This window comes from Thermobia domestica, chromosome 7 (assembly GCF_964235325.1).
Source record: "Thermobia domestica chromosome 7, izTheDome1.hap1.1, whole genome shotgun sequence".
Lineage (NCBI taxonomy): Eukaryota > Metazoa > Arthropoda > Insecta > Zygentoma > Lepismatidae > Thermobia > Thermobia domestica.
This window is the reverse complement of record NC_137460.1, coordinates 201,909,392-201,926,386: the sequence shown is the minus strand read 5'-3', so window position 1 is coordinate 201,926,386 and position 16,995 is coordinate 201,909,392. Positions and strand designations below refer to the sequence as shown.

General features: G+C 36.9%; 1 protein-coding gene across 1 annotated transcript in view; it reads left to right on the top strand.

The window, feature by feature from the left end:
• Window positions 1-391: 391 nt before the first annotated feature.
• LOC145690658 (uncharacterized) overlaps window positions 392-16,995 on the top strand; it is a 208,449-nt gene continuing 191,845 nt past the window's right edge. The window contains exon 1 of the mRNA XM_081765769.1: window positions 392-521. The gene's annotated coding sequence lies outside the window, so the exon portion shown is untranslated. The remainder of the gene's footprint in view (window positions 522-16,995) is intronic.

Sequence of the window (16,995 nt, the reverse complement as noted above, 5' to 3'; positions counted from 1 at the left end):
GGAGGGTGGGAACTTATTGTGTGGCGTGTACAAAATTCTTAAGCTGCGTAAGCAGAAATGTATACAAAGAGAAACAGCAAAGAATATAGCCGCAAATAAATTGCACAATAAAATTCTTTCCCATTTACCGATATTAAGCCTCCAGCTGTTGCACATTATTCCCTTTTCCTTTTGACATTTGAAATCTCATCTACGGTTTCCCATGTTGGCATGACGTAACGATATGCGCGTCTGCCAAGGACGGGCGTCCTCTCAAATGGAAATGAAAATTGAAAGAAAAAAAAAAACTCTTAACAACTGAAAATAGGACCACAATTTAAGAGGCAACAAACAAGGTATTCCAAATACAACTGCTTTTTATCGCTCAACTCGCCCCCTCCGCTGCTAAATCACCAATAAATCCCTCCATTCCATTACAGCAATGAGACTTCTTATTGAGTGACGTCATCACCCAATCGGGTCACGGAATCCTTGCGTTGAGCCGTGTAGCCCCCGTAGGACATAGGCATGTTAGATGACGGGTGAGTGTTTCCCGAATATTATTTTGTTGATAAAATTTTCAGGGAAAACACGGTGTTCGAGGACTCGCAGGCAGTGAATATCTTCAGTTTGTTTTTGTGCAGCGGAAATTGGGTGTAATGTGTATTATTGGTGACAGGATAAAGAGAGTTGTGATAAAAAAGTGTGCAACCAGTTTGTGTCCCGCGACTCGGAGCCTCGTTTATGCGTCGTACCATCCTGAGTTCCTTGTTAGTAGTTGATCGCGCTTCAGAAAGCGTATATCAAATATTGCCGAGGTTCACGTGTAGTAATGAGTGTAGAACCGTTTTGTAAACCTTCGATAGTAGCAAATACCCACTTTGGTGTAGTGAAGCACGGAGTGGTTGTGTGTCGAAGGGGCCTGCAGGGAAAGAGGGGGGATGAAGGAACGTTAGTGTGTGTGTGTGTGTGTGTGCGTGAATGTGGTGTGATTCTCACACACATTCAAGCCCCCACCGTTGTTTTTGCTAGTCGCTGGCACTTGCCTTGCTTGGCGTGGCTTATAAAGCTGAAACTGTTGTTAACGTGTTAGCCAATGGCGAAGCTCAGACCCATGAAAACAGCTCACAAGAGTAGAGCCTACGCAACATCACAAATACCACACAAGGATGGAGATTTTTTTTTTTTTTAAATTAGATTGTCCGAAGTTTAGTTACTGCGCACAGCTCGTTGAGACTAGTCAGCTTCTTATCTCGAACATAGTTGTTCTCTGTATATTCGAACCAACCAAGTATTCAATTCGGCAAATACAGATTCGTAATTAGCGTAATGTATTGATGTGAATGTTCAATAGGTGATCGAACCTGACAAAATACGAATTCCGGAATTGTTCGAACTGCGTTTCCGTATATTGTGTATGATTTGAAAACGTTGCCGTATATTATGCTAAAAGAATTCGTGCTGAATCATCATTAAATAATTTGTCTCGCCTTAATGGGATTTAATTATTATGAGTTTTAGAAATTTACATTTCCTGTGAGTTCGTCTAACATTGTGTTTTCTACCTGAATGTGTGTTACTTTTCAGTGTTCGTATAATAATAAATGAAGATCTATATTTACAAGGTTTTGTGCTTTATTATGTTGAGAGGATCGTAAACTCAACTATTTGTTTTGTACACCGATAGATGGCATTGCTTAAGTAATACGTGGCGTTTCATAGAGAATCGATAAGTGCTTGCGGAAGAGCGACATTGTGGTGAAATTGCGAATTAGATACAAGGTCCCTTAAAAATGCACCTAAAAACTGCTGTTGAGCATTTCAAGATACATATATATCAGGGTTGTCAACCATACGATAATTTATCGTGATATACGATAATTTAAGCCTTCATACGATATACGATAATGCCCTTGCGATAATAGGTGAATATACGATAATTTTAGAACGGGCACTTTTTTTTAGCAGTTTTTGAATGTGTAAATGAATTGTAGGTGTGCATTAAAGAATTATAACACACATTTTTAAGTCATTCTCGCCAAAATAAATCAATAACGATTTGAGAATTGGTAACCCTGCATTCCTGCATCCATCACATTTACGTGGAGGCGGCAATATTGTTTGTTCATGATAGATGGCTCTATTATTCGCTCACGTGAATGTTAGCGCCTTTGTTTGGATGTGAAAAACAAAGAAGTTAGAATCGTTCTGTTGCAAGTGAAATTACGTATCACGTAATTACTTTGCGTAATTAAGTATGATAATGGATAGTGACACCGATGTGGAGTTTGAAACTGAAGATTACTAGATAAGTTTATTATATATTATTGCTATTACTAGTAGTACTTTACTTGTTTCTAGAATTATCACGACACAACGAATATACGATAATTTTTTTGTAATATACGATAATTTTAAGGACGAAAATCGATAATTTTGTTCTCCGAAGTTGGCAACGCTGATATATATATAGCACTGAAGAAAGTTTCTACCACAAAATATATATGTATATAAAGTTTTTTCTTTTTTAAAGTAGTAGAGAAAAGTACAACTTTAAATTTATATTGTTCCACTTGTATGTACGAGCTCAATGAATTGTATATTTGGTCCTTTTGCACAATTAGTTAAGTGAGAACGGAAGTAAATATCCTTGGTTTTGTATTCGGTATTCTGAGTTTCGTCAGATTGTAGCGTAGGAGGCGGTTTTTCATGAGTAGTAATATATAATAATATAAAATGATCAATCGTCCAGATGTCCGAGTATGAGGCTAGTTGTGTTATCAGATGCGCAACAGAAAGTGCGCTGTGGTCAAGTAACCTAATTTTAGATTTTATTCCTACTTGGCATCCTCCCCTTCGTCTCTGTAGTTATATTCTGCCAATGCTAGCCTGACAGTTTTTTGCTCTTGTTGAAATAACAGGTTTCCCCAAGCTTAGATAGCTATAGTTTGCTGTATGTTTAATACGTACATTGCATTTGTCTTCAATACGTAACCTATAACGTAGTTTGTTTCTTTTACATTGAATGTTGTAGATCCAATTTTCGGGTGTCTTCGCATCTTTCGTAATTCTGCTTGATGCAAATAATTGAGGACTTTGAGACGTCATGGAATGTAACACTCCCACTGTCAGTTTTTACTCCATGATTGTAGTATTACGAACATAATTCTGTAGAAAAGCTATATAAATTACGAATTTCGAAGCGTCATCCGTGAATCCTTCTTAAGTATTTGTCATCAAAGGTAATTAGGGTGTCGGTGTTTATTAGTCCATTTTTATAATTCTTGAGTGCGGTGGCGGGTGGGAAAAGCCTTGGTTGATTAATGGAGCATGCCTTTGAACAAGGCTATGTAAGACGTAGACCTACAGCTTAACGTGTAATTCAAACCATGGGGGCGCGGTGGCTCAGTGGTAGAGCGTTCACCTCCGGTGCTTGGGGTCCCTCGTTCGATCCCAGCTCGCGCCGTGTGGACTTTGTGGTGGACAAACATCGTGCTCGTGGGTTTTCTTGGGGTTCTCCCGTTTCCTCCCACTTTCTTCATTCCACCATTTCATTCATCTCTCATCATCCGTCTCCTCTAGCCTAACCGGAATAACAGTGGGACGTAAAACTTAGATTTCGTTTTCAATTCAAATCATATTAGCTTCCACCGGGAATCGAACCCGGGTTTCTCGCACCAGAGAATTGACGTTCTTGAAAATGCAGTACCGTATTTTAGTGCCATGTGTATTCTCATATAAATCTTGTCTGTATTAGATGCCTTGATGAAAAGCTTGTAGTAGAAAATAGGGTTGAATCAAAGATCTGTTTAATATTATTGTTAAGGCTTCGTTATATTGACGCTGAGTGTATTTTCATTCGTCGATTTGTGGATTTTCTTAAGAGTAGATGCTTTGTAACCAGCCAAGCATGTGTTAGTACGTACCAAACTTGAAGAAATACAAAATTCCATATCAAACAAGAAACCTAAGTTTGTATTTTTGGCAGAATGTGTAGATACACCGAATCTCTTAATTCGGTGAGTCGTCAGTTATCATCATTTTAATGTCTGTTTATATCCATGTCTTGGATTTATATCCATCCCTGGACAGTCACAAACTTTCCATTTTGGGTACCTACTTCGGCGTCTAACCGCCAAATTCGGGATAGGGGAAGAGAATGGGCATTGAAATGAGTACCCCGAGGCCGTTCACGGTATAGCGATGTGCTACCAATATGTTTTTCAACAGAAGTTGCAAACGCAAAGAAAAACTGTACGCTATATATTGACTGACGTGATACCATTATGGTAGATAAATGTAAACCTTCTTTGATTGCTTATATCCCAAAATATCTTGTTTTTATATTTACAAACATCATAGTACTGTATTACTTCTATATTATTTGCATGAATTGAGAAGAAAAATCTCAAACCCCTTCAAGCCAAATTAGTTATTTTTTGAACTTGCAGCTGTAAGCATTGTCCCAATCCTGAGGGAGCTGTGTCGTCTCCTAGCTTCCTATTGTATTTACATTGCACTGACTTTTGGGCATTTACGTCATAGGCCTTTTTCTAGTCATTTATAAGGAAGTCCAGTATAAAAACGTCAGACATTAAAAAGTGACTATTAACTTTGAAATTTTATTTTGTTACCCTACAGAAACAAATAAGAACAATTTCACAATGAAAACTCACAAATGAACGTATGGCTCTAGAAAATGTAAGTCGTCTATACTGTTAGCTACCGGTACATTAAGACATTTCGTAAAGGTACATGTCTAGCGACTTCTTAGTCAATCCTGGATCTGTTGGGAAAAGTTAATCTTCATACCTAGAAATCCGTTTTGTACAATTGTGTGCTATTTGACGGTCTACTACTATGAATGGTTAATGTTCATTTAGTGTAAGGAGGCGGGAAAAGTCCATTTCATTACATCAAACTTGAAAGATAAATTCTTCGATTATAATAGAAATTTGTCACGGATGTTGGCAAAAACACCAAATTTAGTAGACCTTAGAGTTCCAATAACCATTGTTTTGATGCATTTTCTTCAAATTTTATATTGTTGCTAAAAGAGGACTTTGGTAGTACCCATTTCCTTTTTGCCATATATATATATTTTTTTTTTTTTTTAACGGTAATTGATCCACAACATAACAAGATGGGACAATTATAGTAACTCTGGTAAATCATATAATTTATTGTAATATTTACTGTGATTATTTTTTATGCAATGCCTTAAAACGTGGTAAACCCACTTACATTACTAAAAACATTTTAAAAATGGCTAGCTTAAAAATTAATGTCAAACAAAGTATTAATTCCCATGCGGCGGATGGAAGCAGTTTTTGTATTTATACGAGCTACTAAGAGTTTTTTTTTCTTTTAAAAAGTTATGGTTGCTTTGCGTAGCTGTGCCAAATAACATATATTATACTGAATTCAGCTGTAAGACAAGTACATGTGGCGTGAGAGACTCGGGTTTGATTTTCGGCTGGAGCTCATGTGGTTCGTATTCCAAGTTAAACTTTGGGTCCACGTCTCATATAGCCTCGATGCTGAAAGGGGCGCTAAACTGAAAATCAATTCAAAAACAAGCACATAGAAATCATAGGCGGTTGCCAAAATTGCCCCACGTCACTATATACCCGATGCTGTATTAAATTTAAAAGAAATGTTGCTCATGCTCTGAAACAATTCAAATTATAGTTTGTGTAGTAAGTAGACTCCAGTGAAAAAGCATACCATGTATACGTTGGTTTAATACGCAATTCTCGGTTAAGAGATCACAGCACAATTTGATAGTTCCTACTCGTACATAGTATTGATCTCATTCGTGACTAAATGGTTAGCGTATGCGCCTGTGGCGTGGGAGACCCGGGTTCGATTCCCAGTGAGAGCTCATGTAGTTTGGATTCCACGTTAAATCAGTAGGTCCCGTCTCATATAGCCTCGCTGGTGAAAGGGATGTTAAATTCAAAACCAACTTCTACATAGGATCATAATGAAGTGACATGCAATTTTGCTACTTAATTCAAAGACATAAAGATTAGGACTAAAGTGAAGTTCACTGCGAGCGTGGATAAGCAGTGTATTCTTGCTTCATATCTCCTGTTTCTCTTTTTACCATACATAACGTTAACAGAGAGAGGGATTCTTTTGTAAAGTGAAGGTAGTGTCTAGTAGTTACAAATGGCAGATGATGTAATTGCTTTATGCGAGGCATTGAATCATTTATTAATATGTTAATAGGATACAACCTTCAGATGAATTAGCATGTAATTATGGTGTTAATGCTTACAGAAGTTAACTACATCATCCATGAATAATTGGAACACAACAATTAGAAAGATAAGAAGTTAAAATTGTCCCAACCTCTACGTGCAATAATATCGTAACGTAATTTGTATGTTTTAATTCTTGACTTTAATATTCACCATTCTTTCGCCACATGCATTACTTCGCATTGGTATGTTCTATTTCAAGGGCTATAGCAAGTCTATGCTCGTCACTCAGTCAGTGGGTTAACGCAGCAATGTATCAGTGTGATTTGTGCACATTTATCCTGTATTCGTTCTCCAAATGATCCAATTCCTAATCTTTTCGGCTTATACTATTGCCTTTAGGTGACCCCATAGGTAAGTCCAGTGGTGGTAAATCAGGTGATTTCGTAGTCCATTCCACTGGCCCACGTCGACCAGTCCATCTGGAATAGGAAATTGATCATCCAGATACTGACGAACCTGCAGTCCGTAATGAGGTGGAGCCCCGTCAAATTGCTAAAAGAAGAAAAGGCTGCCATCCGTGGCCGACATGGAGGGAAGAGTGACTTACATCCAACGCTCTGCAGTTAAGTGTCAGAGATAACAAATGGGCCAGCGATATTTGTCCCTCAGATCCCTGCCCACATCATAATTTTCCCTCTAGCTATCATTCCACTTGGAGTTATCTGGAGACCAGTAGCGTAGGTTTTGTTATTTACCTCCCCTGTAACAACAATCCGATTCATTGGTGTGTAAAATTTGCATTGCAAAGTTGGGGTCCTGTCGCATTTGTTCCACTGATTACTTAAACAAAGTTGCACTCTCTGATCTTGGTCATCCTCACAAAAATGATGCTGTAGCTATTGCTTTTAAGGATGCCACTTGTGCGTCGTTAACCCTTACGAGACCGACCTTGTAAACTACGCATACGGGGTTGTCACTTATTTAATCCTCTGCTGTGTGAACACTAATTACGATATCGGGATGACTTTTTCTGTGTCAGGTATAGTTGAACCACAGTTTAACCTGATGGTAACTTTTTTTCCTTCCCTCTCAAATTTGAGCCCAAAATAAAAAATTCGAGAATTTTCAAATTTCCTTTTTTTTTTTCTTTCTTCCCTATATCTTCCTTCGTGTTCGAGAAATCTACTTACGACTGGTCAGGTACATACCTCATATGGACACCTAATTGTAGAGACCAATTAGACCATCCCGCGATCAATGTTGCCAACTACGGAAATTAAAATTCCCTATTTTTGGGTAGAAAAATTAGAAATTTGTCTATAAATCCGTACCTATACGTACGAACGCAAATCAACTTACGTCAGGCGAGCATCAATCCTTACTGAACAAAACCAAGTACAGATTGTTACAATTTGATAATTAGAGGGCGCTTTCTGTTTACCATAATATATTTTTTAAACTGCAAGGTTCGTTTCTTAGATATCAACATGATACTTGTAGGATATATTAATGGTGTATGAAAGTTTTTTTTTTTTTTTTTAATGTAGTCTGTCTGGTAGCAGTGTTTCCTACCACAAAATTGTATTCCCTATTTTAGAGGGAAAATCAGGAAAATATCTCTTTTCCCTCTTATTGGCTACATTGGAACAAACGTAGAGAACTGGCAGGATCTTAAAAGCCTTAGTGGGTGGTAATCGGAACTGTCCGAACAATCATATCCTCTTACTAGTGACATTGTAACTTAACTTACGTTCAACGACGTTGCCATAGCTTTGGTCCCCATTACACTGTGATTAATGGCTTACACATTGGGTTCTTTCTTTCTATATAAAGAAGGGGGGAAATAAACAAACACTGACCAATTTGCCTGCATATATAGATCATTGCGTCTCAATGGAAAAAGAAATATTCTGTTGAAAGTGTCAAATAACAGCAACATCAAGCGCTCGGAGTTTCCAGACTACTTTTTTCTTCGCCAAAACATTTGAGACATTCCATTCCATATTCATATGACTGAGAAGATCAGCTTTTGCTCACCCCCTATTTTTTCCGAGAGCTGCCGTCCAGTTCGAATTTTGTTCCTCTCTAAAGGAAGAAGGAAGATTTTTCCACTCAAAGTGTCAAATAACAAAACAACACAAACTATTCGGAGTTTCCACGCTACTTTTTTTTTTCTTTTTCGCCAAAACCTTTCTCAAGTGACAGAGAGGAATACGCACTCGCCCCTCTGGTCGAAAATTGTCAGCTAGCTTGAATTTCTTGGCAACACCGGATTTCGAAGAAAATGTTTGTTTTACTACCATGTAGTGGGAGGAGAAGGTTAATAGGTCAATTTTCCATACCTCCCCCCAAGGTTTTTAAGAAGTTTCTAAAACTTTACCAGTATCTGAAAGCTTCGTCTTTGGCCTAAACAACGCACCATGGAAAGTTTCATAAGTAGAGGAAGTACAGTTGAGGTTTACAATAGATCTTGTTTTCTAAGTGGAAATATTTTTTTTAAAGTAGAATGAGAGATATATTTTTAAACAGGGTGGATTGATTTAAATCAGTCTGATTCAAATCACTTGATTTTTTAAATAAAAATCGTTGATTTAAATCGAATTCCGAAATAAATTAATTGAAAGTGAAAATAAGTAAAATCTCGTTTCTGTTCTGTTATTTCGATTATGAAAGTTAATAATCATAATACAATGAGACTCAAATGTACAATATAGTATGAAAACAAGTGTCATGCAGGGGATGATTAGGGAAAATTCCGTTTTGAACAGGTGAGAATCCTGCTTTTTTCTTTTCGTAACATTGGGTTTGAGTTTTGAAATCGTTAACTATTCCAACGGGGAAATCACCATCGACATTTAAGACGAAAATTCTTTTTTGTGCGTGTCTGTTTGTTTGTTCTCAGATAATAGGGCGTATTTAGAAGGGTCCTATCCCCTCCATTTTTTTTATTGTTAATTTTATAACTTTAGGCGAAATTTATGTATTTCATGCCGCAAGCTAGTTCTGAGTTTTTAAAAATAGACCCCTGCCAAATATCAGTAACTTTTGTGAAAAAGATGTCATTTTGATAAACGTTGCTGTACTTTTTCCTTAATGCTTAACCTTTTAAATTATATCACCTATTTTTAGGTGATAAGGTAGAATCTTCATTATTCGATTAAAAAAGTACCAATAAGGCTTTTTACTTCGTTTTCATCAAAACTGAAGTCATTTTAGAACACGTTACACAGGCACGTAGCCAGGATTTCGTGAAGGGGGGGGGGGACCGTGACATGAAATACTATGGTCATCATACCAGGGGCTATATCATTCTAAACTATTTTACTGGAACATATACTAGTTCATTTAGCCAGGATTTCATAAAGGGAGGGGGGGCGTGACATGAATTTCTTTAGGCCCAGGAGCTCGATCAATCTAAACTATTTTAATGACAACATACAGTATATTGGTTTGTTAGAACAATAAAATAGGATATGTTGGTAAGTATTTTAATAACAAACTATGAAGAAATCTCGGGTAAAATAAAACGTATTGAAAAAAATTATACAATATTTACGTCCTTCCTTTGTTTATTCAAATATAACAATTTTGCTTTCATTATGACTCAACTATTATAAAAAGTACATATTCACTATTAGAAAAACTACATACTCAATAATGTCTTGTTAAATAGTTTACAATATCTGCGTTCCTTTCTCTGTTGAATCAAATGTTAACAGAACTTCCTTTTCACATAACTTTTTGTTTTTATTATTCCGTCAACTACTGTCTGTTTCAAATGACAGGCTAAAGGAGCATTAGAGACGAAAAATTATGATAAAAAATGTCCACGCTGTTACACAACGGTATTGTTTTCGGAAACTTGAAATCTCCCTGACTAGTAGCAGAGAGAATTCCGTAACTTTTCTAGGAATTTTAAATTCCCTGACTTCCAGGATATCTCGCCACCATGTATTGCAAGGAATACAAATCTCTTCATAAGAAATGGTAACCAAAAGCTCCCTGTAGTTTATTTTTAACGCTGATCCTTCTTTTTCTCATCTCATTTAGTTTCATCCTTCCTTAAATTTTTCATTTCTGGTCTCGAAGGGGGGGAGGTCCGGACCCCCCCCCCCCTTGGCTACGTGCCTGCATTACATATGCTTTCACGCCTTTCTGCGTTGAGGCATAGTGTATGATGGCGTAGTAAATTTAAAAAGTTTTTTTTTTGTTATGCGTATTATTATTATTATTATTTTTGGGCGGGTTTCATTTTGCATGCAGAAGACTGAAATTTTGCACACATGTTCAGTGCATCCCTTAATAATTTTCAGATCTCTGCATGGAAACAGCGGGGTCCAGAGGGGAAAAAATGTTTTTAAAAAGGATATTTTTAACAAAAAATATTTTTTTCGTGATTTTCCCGCCTCAGATGGAGACATATGAATAGTACCGTTTGAAAGGCTGTTCTGTTCTGAAGAAAATGATGTACGTACTATACTCCTAGGATAAATAGGGATGTCTCAGGAAACTGTTACCTGAGATCCTGTTTTATACGGGAATCTGGGGTATTTGGGGAATATTATTTTTCGCAGGGTTACTTTTGCACCTACAAGATTGAAATTTCGCACATTTACTCAGTGCACCCCTCAGTATTTTTCAGATTTGTTTCAGATCTCTGCCTTAAAACAGGGGGAGGGGTCCACGGATGTAAAAAGTTTAAAAAAATATATATCTTTAACAGAAAATTCCTTTTTTTCATGATTTACCCGCCCCAGATACATGATGGAAATATTTGAAGGATACCGTTTGAAAATTTGTTTTATTCTGAAGAGAATAATGTACAAATCATGATCCTAGGGTAAATAGGGATGTCTGAGGAAATTTTTACATTGCATCCGGGTCATCTGGGGCATTGTGGGAATGTTCTTAGCTCATTGTTAAATAGTTTCCTCACTACTCAAGATAGAAGCTTGAAATTTTGTACACACATTTAGTACACCCCTTAGTATTTCCCAGTTAATTTTGAGATCTGTGCGTTAACACAGAGGAATCCAGAGGGGATCAAAATTTAAAAAGTAAAAAGAAATACCGATTACTCTCAAAATTTCCCGCTTCAGGGTGATAGGAAAATGTGAATGTTACCGTTTCAAAAGCTGTTCTATTCTAAAGAGAGTGATGTATGTACAATGATCCTAGGATAAATAGGGATGATGCTGTAGCTGCCTGACTGAAAGCCTATACTTTACCTTTAAAAAGAGCCATAATTTAAAAGGGTTAAGAAACATTGCTTGGGATTGATATGGGTTAACGATTGGGATAATTCAAAATTCAACTCCAATACTTTCACTTAAGTGGCATAATTAGCATTTAATACTAATTCCTAATGAAAAAAAATCAACAAAAATGATTTTAAAAAAATCATTTACCCTACCCTGTTTTTAAATGACATGGTTATTTTATTATACATTGTCACGATACTTGTAGGATATATTAGGGGGATACCAAAGTTTGTTTTAAGATAGTTTGCGTCTGGCACCAGTGATTTCAGCCAAAGAAAATTTTAATTCCCGATTTTAGGTTAAGAATTCGAAAAAATCCCAATTTCGCCTCTTATAATTTCTCTCTTGTTTGCTACTTTGGAATAAACGTATCAGTATCTGAAAGCCTCGTCTTTGGCCTACACAGCACACTATAAAATGTTTCAATAGGATAATTAGGGAAGCTGCCAACCCTGGATAACTGTTGATTTTTGCTTCTGAGGCGGAAAAAGTAAAAATTTCATGTATATGATGAGAGAGAATTTGTCTTTGTATGGCAGTCAACGACATAAGGTTTTCACTGTGCGTTGTCGACACACTTAAGATTTTTTTGTGGTGACTTAAGCCCATATGGCAACAGTGGTGCCAGCTCCAAAAAGTCTTCAAGTTCGGTTAGGGAATTGTTTGTTATGGAATTTCCCTCCCGTTGACAACACTGCAATCAAACTTAACGTCATAAAATTGCCACATCATCTTTCTAAAATACAAGGAATCAACCATGTCAACCGAGTAAATAATCTTTGAGTTATTCATTAACTGAAAGTCTACGAAAACGCCAAGAATGATCGTCTCGAAAGGGTTAACACCCAGCAAATGGAGGTTCCACTGACGTGGCATTCCAGTGATAAAAGAGGCATGTGCTGCTCTGTGGAGACGTAACGAATAATGCGAGCACTGCCGCAGCCGTGTCTTCGTCATTGACAGTTCTGGGTCTCCTGATCGCACACTTCCTCCATTGTATTTTTCTCTTCGAACTTGGTAAGTAAGTAAAACTGTACCACTGGAGCATGTTGAGGATTCCTCTCATTGAAATCACGAGCTACAGCATGGGCACTTCTACCCCATATCTTGATGAATTTGATGGAGTTGACTTTGGCACCTGGAAATAAATTGAGTTTTATGTGATTATAACTTCAAAGTTATTACAGTTATGATAAATATTATTACACTATTATGTGCCGTAAAATTCGAGCCCTGTTTCATATATCACATGACCTTTTTCCGTTCAAACTTTTTGAGCGAGATCCAAGATGGCGCCCGTTTACCTGACACACAGATTCTCCCTCGCCTAATGTATTCCTACAATTACTAATTCTGGCTATCTACTCTCGATTTCAGTTTATATGGGATGGTAAGGTACTTTTACTCACCTTATATACAGGGTGTTTCAAAACAACACCGACAACGTTGGGGAGGTGATTCTTGACACCAAGATAAGATAAAAAGTCTAGACCAACCTGGGTGCACAAATGCTTCCTTTCAGAGTTATAGGCTGCCGAAAACATGAAAAAATGAACTTAAATGGTCCATAGCTCCAAAACTATGGGATCTACCGTAGTCGGGTCAAGACTTCATTTAGGAACTAATATGTGCCCTATCCAAATATCAAAGTTTCAGAATTCTGCTATACTTTCCGCATCATTTTATAGAGATAGTTTGTGAGTACTTCAAATTATATGCATGTAACTCCCTCTATCCCCTCTAAAAAATGTTGCGTGAGTACCTTAGGATTCTGAAGCATGTATATTTGGATAGAGTACATACTAGTTTCTAAGTGAAGTCTTGATCCGACTATGGTAGATCCCATAGTTTTGGAGATCTGGACCTTTAAAATTCATTTTTTTCGTGTGTCCTGCAGCCTATAACTCTGAAAGGAAGCATTTGTGTACCTAGGTTGGTCTATACTTTTTTTCTTATCTTGGTGTCAGGAATCACCTCCCAAACGTTGTCGGTGTTGTTTTGAAACACCCTATATATATATATATATATATATATATATATATATATATATATATAATCGTCAAGAAATAAAACTGCGCGACTCCTCCGGGAAACGAAACCGGTCCTTCGGAGTATATATTGCCTAAGCAACTATTCTAGTTTTCTCCAGACCTCCCAACGGCAGTCTTTTTGAAATTTAATGTAAATTCAAGTGTTATGAAAATCAAGTAATGTGCATCGTAATTATGCAATGGTGGAAACGCATAAGTTAATAGTAGTCTACTGAATTGCAAGTTCTGTAGGAATGCAAAGTATTCGTTTTCCGATATTGCTATAGCGGCGTCCAATATTTTCAAAATTTCTCACCAATCCTCATCTGTGAAGTTACTTTCACTTTTTCGGACCGAAGTGGGATGCATTTACTACAGAATATACGGAAGAAAATGAAGAGATGTTAACAATGGATTATTCACACCCAATACTGCAGAAGATATCTTCAATAGATACTCTTCATTCCAAAGTGCTTTAGTCATTGATGTAGATGCTGCAAATGTGTTAGTATGCTTGGTGGGTATGTAGGTAGACTCGTGTGTTTCTACATTTTATTATTTATTAACAGGACACAAGTTCGGGCCTCTCACTCTCTACCCGACGTGTTACGTATCACTGATGCCGAAGACAAGACTAAACGACAGCTTTACAAATCTCCCCTTTGGAACCTTGCGAAATGATGTTAGATCATCCACTTATTCGAGTGTTTCAGTGCCTGAATACCACTGACTTATCTTCTGTTGTTACGAGACCGTAAAATGTAATATGAAGTTCATAAATTATCTCAAATGGTGGTGGTTGTGTCACATTTAAAGATGACGTCGGATTTGCAACCAAATAGTTAGCGCGCACGCGTTGAATGTTACGTCTTCTTTTCAGTGCCTCTTTTCTTACTGGAAGTATTGAGTTTTGAGTCTACCCATCATCCTGCTGGTTAAGAGGTCTGATCGACCCATGTTTATTTTTCTGTAACGCCAGGAATATTGTCGAAAAAAAAAAAAAGAAAGAAAAAAAGTACTTTATCTGCAAATTTAGCCAAAATTGAGTTATTAATAGCAGCCAAATATATAACCGTAGGACATTAACTGACCAAAAGAAAAAAAAATCCGTAATATAAGCGACTTCATCATAGGAATAAACCTGACTATATCCATAAATTTGCTGCTTGTGGCGAAACAGAAAATCGTGATTTTCTCAAAACTAGTCTTTCAGCTGATGCAATCTTTTGCCTTGGGATGGCAGTATTACTAATTATATGAGCAAATAATTACCCAGTATGATCTCAGTGGAGTGGCCACGCTGGAAGATAAAGTGTTACGTATGTTTTATTCATTTCGCATTGAAAGACGAGTACAACTAGCAACCATTAGCTTAATACTAAAAACAACGTGTTAGTGCTTTAGCGCTCATTTAGGAATGAAAACTCCACATCCTCTTTACTCCCACTACAAGCAGTTAGTTTTCTTCCTTATATGAGAACAAGGTGGGGAGATGGCAGCTTGCGTTGATCGAAAGTTGGCTGCACACACTTATAGGATATGACGTAAGAAGAACATGTCCAGTGAATAATACATGTAGGACTGCCTATATCTTCAATTTCAGATTATGTAGATATTCGTGGGCGAGTCATCTATTTTCTTTTGCTTATGCAGTGACTGCTATAGTCATTTGGCATTTACTTGTTGCAACAGTTTCACATCTGTATCGGCCAAATGATTTATTTGTCGTTAGGAAGTCCCGGGACGTCCAATCCTTACTAGTGCTTTTGTAATCTGTTTAATAGATTTCGAATATGGAGGAGATAAAGCGAACTTGTCTAATTCCTTAAATAAATATGACAAAGATGTAAACGGAAATGTATTCATAATACCGCAATAATAAATAACATTTGTGCGCTCATTTTCTTGGTCATATTACAGTTTGTAAAAAGAAGCAAGCTCTCTCTCTCTCTCTCTCTCTCTCTCTCTCTCTCTCTCTCTCTCTCTCTTTACGCTAGCACTTAAGGTAGAGTTCAAGACCTTATTTCATTGCAGTCATAAATTAATTATATCACACTATTCTGTGGAGTTCGCATACGGATTTTATATCCATGGTTCGGAAATGGGTGTACCCCCCCTTTAGTTTCAACAGTATAGGGTTAGTTATGGTAGAACGTGTGTACTGGTGCTGTCGAAATCGGTTTTTGAAAAAAGTGAAATTTCATAAAACCGAAATTTTGGTTTCCAAAACCGCAAATGTCACAAAAATTCGACAGCACTAATACCAAGTAACGATGAGAAAAGAGTAAAGAATCTTTCCCAACTTCGGCTCACAGTTGCCAGATAGAGGAAAATTTTCCTCGGCGTAGGGAAAAAATGCTCAAAATTTGCAGAGGAGGAAAGAAGGTATTTTTTTCTTAAAATGTCTTAAAGTGTAGGGAAATTCTTGTTGAGTATACTTTTACAATTGGCATAATAAACAAATGAGTTGCAATTTCTCACAATGAGGCACGGCTATCGTTATTGCGAAGTAAAAAGATATAGAATAAACCATGATCGGTGTTTTCTTCACGTATAAGAAACAAGTCAACACATGCAAAACCACAGCATTCACTTTTATCGGAGTGGCAACAAATCAACAATAAAATTGTGTATTGCGATTGAGATTTTCTTTCTTTCTTTTTTTTTTTTAAGAGGTGGTGCTTTTTTGTTAACAAAAGAAAGAGTGTCAGTTCTATTTTTAAAAACAAGGGGAAAGAGTGATAATAACATCAAAGATCTCAGTCTAAGTGGATGAGATTTAAAATTGAATTTCATAAGTTGCATGTGTAGTGATCTTAAATCGGGATATACCTTATTTTCTATTTAGCTTAGTGTTGGCTTATTACCCGATTCTCAGGTTCTATATTCGTCCCCCGCTTAAACGTATCTTAATCATGAAAAACCACCCGCTTTTTGGGATTGAAGAAAAATCTAAGACAATTTAGTTAATAAAGTGTTGGTATATTCAACGTAAACCGCTGCACTTTTGACAATCTCAATCGCGATTGAGCTAATTTGGGAATCGATCTCAGGCTCAGGCTCTGGGCGCGCGTGTGCAGGGTCATTTGCTAATAAGATATCTGCTGTAATGCATAATGGTTTTCTTTGTGTAGTTCATGTGGTTGTAATGTAATGTATTGGAAGTTCTATACGAATGAATATTCGTTTGTAGATGTTGTGACAAACATACTTGAATTATTCATGCCTTCATAAGCTACAAGAATGCCGAACGACAATTTCAAGTGTAAGACTCTTATAGAAGGAAATTTACGTTTGTTAGCCAGAGCAGAACTCAGTTTGAAGCAAAATGTACACTCTCGAAAACTGTTTCGTTTGAAAAGTAGGATGCAGGGAAGCAAATTGGACCCCCCTGATTTTTATATATTTTGTAAACTAGAGCACGAGGAACACGAATCTGAAGGAGTTTTGACATTCCGACTTCCGGAACTCGAGATATTAGAACTTAGTTTAATATAGACGCTATCTATCTATATG